This window comes from Mus pahari, chromosome X (assembly GCF_900095145.1).
Source record: "Mus pahari chromosome X, PAHARI_EIJ_v1.1, whole genome shotgun sequence".
Lineage (NCBI taxonomy): Eukaryota > Metazoa > Chordata > Mammalia > Rodentia > Muridae > Mus > Mus pahari.
Window position 1 is genome coordinate 139,872,289 of NC_034613.1, and position 11,794 is coordinate 139,884,082.

General features: G+C 45.7%; 1 protein-coding gene across 3 annotated transcripts in view; it reads left to right on the plus strand.

Moving 5' to 3' along the window:
* The first annotated feature begins 1,201 nt into the window (after positions 1 to 1,201).
* Rai2 (retinoic acid induced 2) overlaps positions 1,202 to 11,794 on the plus strand; it is a 61,077-nt gene continuing 50,484 nt past the window's right edge. The window contains exon 1 of one of the 3 annotated variants that reach the window (XM_021188154.2): positions 1,202 to 1,397. The gene's annotated coding sequence lies outside the window, so the exon portion shown is untranslated. Of the gene's footprint in view, positions 1,398 to 1,672; positions 1,992 to 11,794 lie in introns of those variants that run through there. The other 2 variants (XM_021188152.2, XM_029534509.1) reach the window with 2 other exon arrangements.

Sequence of the window (11,794 nt, forward strand, 5' to 3'; positions counted from 1 at the left end):
AGAGAGGTCATAATTTGGCCCTGGATGCTACCGCATTAGGTTTGCATAATATCATGGTTAGAAGAAACCCTTATAAATTGCAAGTGCAGGTTCCAGTATTAGTAATGAACAGGTGGGTTAAGGTGGGAGCTCTCTTAAGTATTTTGTGTTCTTGTGGTCACCCCAAATTCACTAGAGAAAAGCCACAATTAATAGCCACAATGCTGAGGCTTGGAGGGGTTTGAGTGTACAAAGGACTGTAAAATTCATTGTATTCTCTGACCTGGTCAAAGTGAATGCCATACCATTCACTCTCAAATATCATCCTGTTTTAACAGGAAAAAAAAATCCTCAACATCACTGAGGACTCATTAAACCAATGCAGTTGCTTCCTTTGCCTTCTTAAAACATTTTTTAAAGGATTTAGACTTAAAACAATTTTGATGTCCAGTAATACTATTGATTCATACCGTTTATTTATGGGTCACCAACCACGTATTCATCATGTTTGTAACTCTAGTTCTTACACAACCAAGTATCTGGCAAACACTGGGTCCACAATAAATGTTAAATTAATATGTGAATCACATCTTGGTTAGAAATAATAGTCTATTTCTGGACTAATTTTGCCTTTGCTAATGTCCTGCCTCGGGAATGCCATCTCTGACCTAGACGGAAATCTCCTGAGGTATATTAGGGAGGGTGGTAGCTGTTCCTTCTAAATGCTCCCATTTCTATCAACCAAACACTTTCCCTTTCGGGGCTCTGTTCTTTTTTGCTTTTAGTCCTAAGGTCTAGAATGGTCTCCAGATCTCCTGGAAGCAGCAAGGTTCCCACTCCTCTGGGCCTTCCCAACCCGAGAGCACGCGGACAGACACACAGACACAGACACACACGCATGCACGCGCGCGCGCGCGTACACACACACACACACACAGAGAGAGAGAGAGAGAGAGAGAGAGAGAGAGAGAGAGAGAGAGCGTGCCTCCAGCTCCCTAGCCTTCTGTCACCCCGCACCGCCCACAACCACGCCCTCCCCGTGGGCGAGATCACCTGTCCCTCCTCTGCCACCGCCTCCTCGGGTACCCTTTCGCCCCCCCCCCTCCTGATCCCCTTCCTCCGCCACCTCCCCCAAGCCCTCCCCTTCCCCGCCTCCTCCCACCCCTTGGTGTATATAGTAAAGGCCAGGCGCTGCACGCAGACACACACTCTCCCGGACACAGGCACACACACACACACACACACACACACACACAACCGGCAGTGGCGGTAGCGACAGCGGCTCGGTGACAGCAGCGACAGAGGGTCCCATCCGCTGTGCACCCCCTTCAGGCGCCCAGCGGCGAGACCAGACCAAGAGAGTTCCCACACTAGCGTCCACCCCGTGGCTTCCTGGAGGCGGCGGCCCGGATCCCGAGGTAGCGGCTGCGGCACGCCAGTGCGGGTCGGGGTCACACCCGCCCTCCCCAGGCGGACCTGCCACCGGGACGAAGGGGGCGCGCCGGACTGGGCGCGCCTGGCGGGGCCGGGCGCCCGGGGAGGGGCCTGCCTGCTCCTGGGGGCAGGACGGCGCCCAGAGGCCAGGGCCAGCGGGGAGGGCCGGGCGGGGGCGGGGACGCGGGCCGAGGCTACCACTTGTGCGGCTCGCCCAGGCCAGGCTCCCCCTGGCCGGCGCTACGCACTGGCCGGCCCGGCTGGGGACAGTCGGGAAGGCGGCGCCAGGTGGTGGGGCGGGGGCCTTGAAGTGGCTTTTGGGCCGCTACCCGCTCTGGCACTGGGCATAGAGGGCGGCACGCAGTGCGCTCCGTGCCCGGGCACCGCACCGGGCTTGTCTCGGTATCTGCCATTCTGCCCCAGCCAGGAAAACCAGGCGCCTTCCAGGCCCTTCGAAAGATGGATTCTGTTGACGTATCTGGCGGCCCTGGCGAGAGGGGTGGAAAGTTGGGTTTTGCCAGATCGTGCTGGGATCTTCTTTGTGCCGCTGAGCAAGTCCCGCATCCCGCTGGAGCAGGGTGAGTGCCTGTCGGCGCCCTGGGAGCCCTGGTGCCCCACAGTGCCCAGACCCAGGGTGGCCACACCAGCCCCGGCTTTCTGCCATGTTAGGCACCAAGCAGCGTTCTGGCTGCATTTTTTTTTTTTTGTATGCGTGCATTTCAGTGGAGCCTTTTGCTATGAAGGGAGTTATTGCCTTCCTTCGCGTTGACTACCCCCCCCAACCCCCGGGGTTGGGGCTTATTCTGTGTGTTTGTTGTTTGCCATTTAAACCCCTACTATTGTTCAGGATAAGCTCCGCCTGGGTGGGGAAATGGCATCCCACCGCAGTTGTTGGCGAGGGGTCGAAATGTTGCCAAACAGCTGCTGCTTTGTGTTTCCCTATCCGAAGTCCGCGGAGTGGGTTTGGGGCACGACGGATGGGTGGAGAGACAGATAGGGCACGAAGGAAGACCGTGGCTTTGCCAAGAGTGACTTGTCACCCACCCCATGGTGCTCAGTCAGCCTCCCTTCTGACTGACAAACTTTTATAAATATTTCTCTTTTGGAAGAGAGAAGCCTAATGAATTTAGCCATTTTTTAAAGGCGGCAATCCAGCTTTAACAATGGTTTAGGAACTTAATCAATGAGAAAGGGAGGGGAGGAAAAGAAGGCGCTGGCACCAAAGCGGGGAATGTGGCTGCTTCTTACAGAGTCAGGTAAAAGGGGGCCAAGGGCTGGGCAGGGCAGGGCACAGCGCCTGGGTGGCCACATTCCTAAAACTATCAGTTGTTCTCACCTGTATCCGCTGGTACCACCCACCCTTGTGCCTCACCTCTGAGCAGCCGGGACTTGGCAATGGGCTTGAGAGGCGGCTTGCAGCAACGAGAGGGCCAGCCTCCCTCATCTGGCGGTTTTTAAGGATGTGTAAATATTTTGCTGAGGATAAGTGACATCAACAGAATGATATTCCACAGAGCCCGGGTGTGCAGCGATGATAAATAGATACAGCCAAACAAAGTTTTGATAACCGCATATTCTCATGGCTCACTCTGTTTCGTTTGGTCTTTGTTTTTGTTGGTTTAGCATTATCTCGCATCCTCTGGTGTGATCCCTTTATTTAGCCAATTCTTGGAAGCTTCTCCTTAGAACACAGAGAAAAGCAGCCAGCAGGGAGAAAACAATTCTTAGCCTTCCCTGCACCAGGCAGATTTGTTTGCTTTGCCGGGGTCTCTTTCCCACCGTTTTTCTAGCTGTCTTCCCTTCTCTCCTTAGAGTCATCACAATTGCATGCTGGTAGACCAAGAGACTTTTCAGCTAACTTTGAAAACATGTTGTGGCAGAGTCTTTGTTACAGTGGTATACCAGGGGACAGTAGAGAGGCTAGTGGGGAGGGAGCACTATGCACCCATACCCTGATTTTTCTGCGTATTTTCTCCCAGAAGAGAAATGTGTGGAGCTGTGCTACTTTCAAAAGCAAGGATGAGTTCGAAGGCACAGAATCATAAGCCATGAGCCTGGTAGCATCCCAGTTTCTCTGGCCCTTAGGAGCTCAGTGAAGCTATACCCTAAGTTTAGACAGCCCCATCTCCTCTCGCCCCCCCCCCTCCCGCGCCACAGACACACTGTATTCTGAAAGTGACTATTCCCTTCTCAGCCTGATAGATGCCCACTGGGTGCATGCCCAAGGTGGCCATGGCCCTTTGAGTCAAGTCACACTGAAACTTGTGGGGCAGGGAGCTGTTGACTGTTTTGGCACCAACTCAGGGGATCATTCAGCCTATCCAAGGAGGCTCCTTTATTATTCAAAGAAACCAAGAGCACGTGCGGGGAGGGTTGGCCCCAGGAAAACCTGCTCATCCCAGGAGCAAAAGCGAAAACAGCTTCCCAGGTGGTGTCCACTGCTTGCTTGAGAGCAGGTTGACCGGTGGGCACTTAGGCAAGAAGTATAAAGCTAACTACAGCAACTTTTATCCAGAAAACAAACAAGCAAACAAAAGAGCTGGAAAAAAAAAGAAAAAGAAAGAACAGAAAAAAACAAATAAAAACAAAACAAAAACATAAGTTTGGAGGTATGTGAGCAAATGTAGCCTGAAGGCTCCAGTGTCAGCAGCCAGAAAGATTCTAGTTCCAATGACCCAGGAACTGGGAGACCCTTGACCCAGAATGGAGCTATTCTGTATATGCAGACAGCCACACACAGGGTGTGCTCAGAAGCCACAGGAAGCAAATTGCAAGTGTCTGTTCTCTGGCTCCTCCTCTGACCTTAGATTAGTGGGGAGGAGGGAAGTGGAGGGAAATAAATTGGGAAGGAAGCTAACATTTGTTCTTGTCCTGTCTGCCAGGCACTGAATATGTGGCAAACCTTCTCAGTGACCCTGTAACCCCAGTGAAGCATTATTTAACAGATAATTCTCAGGGAAACTGTCAGTCCTGATCTGATTCCAGTCTTTGGTGTTTATGATTTAAACAGCAATATGTCTCTCTGCCCCTGCTCAAAGTGCCTTATTTATTTCTCCCAAAGGCCAGAGTCCTCAACCCATACCTCTTTCATAAAATATAGTACCTAAATTAGTGTGGTGTCTGTGAGTGTGTATGTGGGTGACCCTCCAGTGGAGGCCCCCTCTTCACCTCTGTTGTGCACATGTGCCCAGTAGAGCCAAACCAGTTCCTAATTCAGGTGATGCCCTTTCATTTAAGAACCCACAAAGCCTACTATTATTAGCTAAATGAAAGTTGAGTGACCAAATGATGGAGTCGATGGAGTGAACAGTTGTAGAGAGGGAACCATAAATCATTGTCAAGGGAGACAGAGCAAGAGAGATTCAGGGGTTTGTATGTTTGATGGGGACTCATAGTTTTTGGTGCCATGCTCCTGTTTGAAGCCCATTCTGACAAACCCAGGTTTAACCCTTACAGCCCTTATGTGAGACTATGTGAACAGATTATTAATTTCATTGTTCAGGTGAGGGGCCTGAGATGCTCTAGGTCCATGGTTGGACCAAATGGTAAGTGACTTTTAATGCTTTGTTATTTCTCAAATACTAAATAAATAGGAGGAGGGGATTTGCTATGCAAGTCCTTGGACCTCCTTCCAACCAGACTACAGCCTTTAGACCTTAGCAATTCCAGAACCACCAAAGAGTCAGGATTTGAATGCAGAAAATGAGGGACTTTGGACTGCTGCATCTCTGACCAGAATAGGAGGAGGTACCCTAGAGAATGAGGCTTTCTATGAGGGGAAAGATGGCTAATTGCACTTTTCCCATGCACAAAAGCCTGTGTGGGCTTCTGAATTAAGCTTGATTTGGGGATCGGAGTGCCATTCTTGCTGTAGAGTTGAAAGCTCTTTGTCTTTGGAGAATGCCTCTGATTGCCACGTCTCCCTCCCACCTGATCATCTGCCTGGGTGCCCATCATCCCATTCTTTCTGCACTCATGGCCTCTCCTCTGTGACTCACAATTTTTGATGAGCCTCTTGAGTCTACTGCTCTACCCTGTCTTCTGATGGCAGCTGGTGAGAAGGCCATTTTGGCAGCCACGTTAGTCCTTCTGGATGTCACACATGACCCTCCTCTTTCTTGCCAAGAACCCACAAAAACACATATGCATGCACAGGCACAGACATAGACACAGGCACATGTAATTCGATCATGTTTCTGTTTCTGTATCTGATTCCCCAAATTAGATTGCTAGCACACAATTGTTATTGGAAGATGTACTTGGCTTTGGTGATTTTTCTGTCACAGCCCCTGCCTAGAACAAACCAGTTAAGGTAGCTCAACCAGCAGCTGCCTAGAGCAATGCTGGTTGTACTTAGTGGTTCCCCCACATCTGTGGAACCGCTGCTGAAATATATGCTTGATCTGTTTTAGTTTGTTTGGGCTACTGTAACCAAACTGGCTAAACTACATGCCTTTGGGCAATGGAAATTTATCACAGTTCCAGAGACTGTGAGATCCAGGATCAGTTTGATATCAAACTCAGTGTCTGGTGAAGGCCTTTTAAAATTCATAGACAGTGACTTCTCATTGTGCTCTCCCATGGTAAAAGGCCCAAGTGAATTCTCTGGACATTTCTGTTTCTGTCTCTGTCTATCTGTCTCTCTTTCCTCTCTGGAATGAGAGACTGAATATCAGGGCCTTGTGCATGTGAGGGAACTGTTCTACCACTGATTTACCTCTCCTGGCCTCTGAGGTTCCTTGATAAAGGCACTAATCCCTTTGATGAGGGTTCTGCTCTCATGATCTAATCATTTCTTGGATGTCCCCACCTCTTAATGTCATTCATTACCTTGTGGATTAAGATTTTAACAAACAAAAGAAAGATTTTAACAGATGAATTTTAGGGGTGGCACATAAATCTTCAGATCATACAGCTTTTCTGTGCATTTCTTAAATGCCCATTGGAATCTCCACTGGGCTTCCAGAACATCCCAGTCTTCATAGTTTCCATTTCTATTGTTATCATCAGCTTTAAGAATTCCATACATATAAGAATTTCAGAACACACCCTTTTCATGCCTGTCATCCCCCTCCCCACAGCTTTTCAGCCTTTCAGCTCTACACTAATAGAATTTCTTAATGGTCATATTCTACATGAGTACTGTAGCATGCAAAAGCCATTGGTACAATGGCTATGGAATGCTTGACAGGCAGCTTGTCCCAAATTAGGTATGCTGTAAGAGCAATCTATCACTGGATTTCTGAGAGTACAAAAAGAATGCAAAATAGTTCATCTGGTGTTTGAAATTATATTGTGATGTGGGGAAATTATATTTTGGATATATTGGTCAAGAGAGATAGGATTTAAATTAATATTGCTTATTTCTTTTAATTTTGAATGTGACTACTAGTATATTCTAGAGTTGTCATCTATTTCTATCAGACAGCAGAGCCCTGGAGCATACTGCCCACCAATGTTGTGATGTCATGGTACCTGCAAATATGCTAGAGAGTGGGGCATTAAATACCTCTGTCTCCATGACAGATGGGAGGCCTTGTGCTGACTCGGTATGCACAATGGCTGACATTAGAAGATCGTGATTTTTCAGTAACTAAGGAGCCATTTGGGGAGTTACCCACCAGGTATGCCTGTGATTCTTGTCTGAGAATCGTCATGGGCTGCAAAAACCCACTGCAGAATTCAAGGCAGGGTAGGAGCCTAAAGGTTAGACTACTAGCTTGAACAAAATGGCTTCTTCCTTTTCTTTTGCTCTCACTTCTGCAGAACACCCAGCATATGCGCGCATCCTTTGGAGAATTAGCTCCTGCCTAGACCCGCTGACTTCTTTCACACCTGCCTTAGTAACAGCTTAAAGTCCGTATCTTTCTCAGGGCTTTGTGCTTGGAGAAGAATGTGCCAAGTAGATTGGCTCATGCTAAGAATGGGTTGTTTTGAGCTGGGGCCATCTTTAAAGCAGAAAAGAAGATCCACACTCAGTCATTTTCTGACAGCTTCATGTGAGCAACAACAAAGATTCAGTTTCTGTAAGGAACACAGAATGATGTCAAAGAAACCCAATATCACACGCACATCCTGATGATACCACAAATAAGGCTACCTGAAGAAACCCCGGGAGTGAGAGAATGGTTTCAGCTGGCACTGTGGGATCATCTCAGCCATGCCCATGCATTCCTGGGCCCTTCCCTGGGTGCTAGGCAAGGCATGAATAGATGGGAGAGGGATGGAATAATGAACTTGGGACCATGGTGATTTATAGGCCGGGCGCCTGTGGCTCTGGCTCCTGAGGGCGCTGCCCCCGCAGGGAACCCTTGGCTGACCTCCTCAGGCTCCTCGGAAGGAGCTGCTTTTGTTTCCCATGGCAGAAGCAGACTGTTTACTGGAGCGCAGGAAGAATCCGACATTCTGGCGAAAAATAATTCATTAACAGCCAGGGTATTACCAGTTCCCTGGAAAAGCTTCTCCAGCTGCACTAGAGCAACTGTTCTTTTTCAGCAACAGAGCAAGCCTTGCTGGCAGCCAAGACTGGGTGTGTTGGGGGCGGGGTTTTTTTGTTGTTGTTGTGAATATTATTTTTGCCTTCGTATGTATGTCCACTTTTGCCTTATAGTTCTAAGAAAGAAACAGAGATCTGGGAGAGTCCAAAGGACGCATGTGTCAGGCTGCCTATCTTCACAGATTCAATCCAGCAAATCTAAGCTGACTTGAAAAGCTTAGGCTCACTCCCCTCCTCCGCAATCATTCCCTACCTCCCAAGCTGGGGTTACTGCAGATCCACTTAGAATGTTCCACAACAACAACAACAACAACAACAAATCCCAGGGAATCACAGCATCTACTCTTACAATTCTTTGAAAACAAATTGAAAGACCCTCTTCCCACCTTTCCGCCACCACACACACCAGGCAGAAAGAACTCTCTATCTTGGCTCTGTGGAATTATTTTGCTTACTATTAATTGGCACAGTTGGCCAAAGTGTGTGATTCATCATCCCAGTTCTGAGGGCATTTGGACAGCCAGGCAAGCATAACCAAAAGAATGGGCTGCGTGTTTTGTTCACTAAAGAATGACCGAATCTATATGAATAAAATGAAATGATTCCAGAAGCTTATTATATTCTTCAAAAAAAATCTGCTTTTAAGGAAGGGTTTTGTCTATTTGCTTGTTTTTTGATGCTCATGCTCAGAAGGGTATACCCAGCTAAAAAAAAAATGAGAAAGAATGGCATTTCCTTGTTTTAAACAAAACAACCCTAATTGCAGTTTAAGCGAGACACAATATATTGATTTTGGTTTTATGTGGAACATAACTAGACAATCATTTTATCTTATGAGATATTAATTTCCATCTGTTTAGACTGGTGAAAAAGGCATTTTTAAATACCCTCATTGTCCTGGCATTTCTTTACTGTTCCAAGATACTGGCTAAGAATCTTTTTTTATGTATGTGGAAAAACAGTACATATGGGCTTAGTGAACACATGTAAAAACTAACCTTAAATTTGGAAGAAAGTAAATTATTTCCTTTTTGTTGACTGCCAAGATTATGTGTGTTAAAGGCTATGTATCTTTGGCTTTACCCAGAGTAGTATTTTCTCCACATTGGTTCTATTGACATTTGGGTCGAGGACAGTCTTTGTTGTGGGAGACTATTCTGTGTACTCTAGGATGGTCAGAAATCTTCCTGGTATCTATTCACTGAAAACCAGTAGCATAACCCCCAATTCCCTATCCTGAACCCTGCCAATAAGGCCCATTTGTGACAAAATCACTATAGGTGAGAAACACTGGCATAGAGCAAAATTTAATAAGTAATTTGTGGTTTTCAGAAAATTCAATTTGTTTTTTTGTTTGTTGTTTTTCGTTTTTTGGAAAAATTTCACTTTGCAATGTCCCTCCTCTGAATTCTATATATAAAATTCATTGGGGGGGGGTGATTAATTAGCAGCTTGAAGTGGGTCATGTGCTTGATTTTAATTGTGGAAGGATCTATAAGATTTCTAAGTATTGAGGATTTTTTTTCTAACTTTTTTAGACAGGCAATTGAGTAAGCCATAGGTGAGTGGAGGGCATGTTGTTGAAGCTTGCAGCTTCCCTTAGTAAGAGAACAGGATTATTCTCCCTTATTTCTTTTTTATACACACCTGATTCCAGGTATGACATCAAAGCCACTAGACATCTTCTTGCACTGCCACTTCCTCAACTGTTCTTCTTCCTGTAGCAGCTTTATTTCAGAGGCAATGGATTTAGCCCTTCAGCGGATTTAGGAGTTCTGTGCTCTTTACAGGCACATCTCAGACTGCTACATCCCTTTTGCTCACCACTACATTTTGTGATTCTGGTACTCTTGAGAACAAAAGCCAGTGGTGGGAAGGTGAAGCATATTCAGCAATTATTGTGTAGGCTATCCCACCCCTCACATGCTTATTTCTGGTCAGCAACACCTCTAGTTGGGAAACTCTTCCAGGAAAAAGATGCCAGCAGAGGTCCTTTGGATAGCAGGAAAACATGACAAATAATCATCAAGACAAACTCTGAGCCATATTTTTTAAGGACTAGATTTAGGAGTCATGCATGTTCCAGAAAAGTATTATGAGGGTAATTCATGTCTTGCCCATATGTGGAAAGGGAAAGATGAAATTGTGGATCTTTCTGAATACAAGGAAAACCTTCCCAGCTTACCCTGGCTATACCAGGCTCACAGAATGGAGAGAGTACACAGGGATGCTTGTAAAGAGGCAGGTGTTCAGACAGGAAATCAGTTGGGGATGGTGCATTTTGTAGCCACTCCTATTAGGCTTAGCTTTTCCACAGACTATAATCTGTGGTATTCAGAAAGTCATATACAGAAGAAATTCCCTGGTAGGCTTTGCTGGTACATGAGGATGGAAAGATGCGTGTTCAATGACTTGCCAAGGCCACATTCCTTGGTGAGTTCTAGCCTAGCCTTGATTAAAGAGTGGACGAGTCTTCCCTATTGTTGAAAGGGGAAAAGCAATAAGCTTGCAGTAATCCACACCATGCTGGACCCAGGCAGATAAATCATTGATTTACAGCAGGAGACACTTGATCATTCTGAGTTACCAGTACCTTACAGATCAGGGTGATGGTTGCAACTCTGAGAGAGGAAGCAGGATCATAAATCTGGGCTTTAGAGGCTGGTGGCGTAGTGCAGAGGCCACTGGGGCCACTGGTGTGTGCTGCAGAAACAAACAGACAGGTCTGAGTGGTATGTTGTTCCTCAAAATAATGGCAATGGAAATGGCTGTGAAAAACATTTAGACCCTTGTCATAAAAATGCAAACAGTCTTCCTGCTATAGGAAAAGGTAAATAAACTCTATTGCAGCTGTATTAAGCAGCTGTATTAAGCAGAAACAGATTTGAAAATAGCGTGTTTTTTTTTTTTTCTTTCTTTTTCTGAGACACTTATTTATAGCAGGTTGGGCAAAGGCTGCCACTATCTTTTGTGACTCCGGAAGAGTGTTTTCCAGATGGTCCTTGATGTTTTTTTTTTTTTTCTCTTTATTAAGCTTAGCTGAACACGCCTCACTTGTGAAGGGTCATAGAAACCTGTGCTATTATTTTTATTCAGATCACAGTAGCCATTGATTGGCTAACATATCAATGGATAGGAAATGGTTGAACCTGTGCTGATAAATTTCCTTGTGTATTTTATAAATAAGACAAATGTCAAGGAAGCACAAAGTGTGGGTGCTCTTTTAACTTTATATATGTCAGGGCTTTGTAGACTATACAAGGCTATGTTTCCTATACATTTTTTAATTATTTCTTCTAATACAATGCTCTCCTCTTTGCTAAAACTCAGCAACATTGCTGTTTCCTTTGCCACATCTAAAATATGCATGGATACATTTAAGGTTGAGCAATTAGCTCTGGCTGCAATTTCTCTTCGTGTAAAACAAACTTCACTAACCCTTCACACTGAATATGAAATTATTAAATGTGAAAATACCAGCGTGAGATCATTTGTCTTAAGGTCTTTTGTGGTATATCACTTGCAGGCTTTTGTTTGTTTTGCTTTGTTTTGTTGTTTGCTGTTTTGTTCAGTTCTGTTTTTTTAAGAAAAGAAAGAAGATTCTTCTTTGTTCTTCCAGATGGGACAAACCCACTCCAGGTCCTCCAGCTTGGTGGACACTTTCTGTAGCTGAGTAGCTGGATCTGAAGTCAGTAGAGCTGTCCTCAGAGTCTGCCCATTTTTTCTTAGTGTTAAATTCTCTTATGATGGATCAAGATAGATAGCCAATGACATTTAGGTTTTAATATCTCTAATTAACAAAAGTTGTCTAATTCTTCTTCTTCTTCTTCTTCTTCTTCTTCTTCTTCTTCTTCTTCTTCTTCTTCTTCTTCTTCTTCTTCTTCT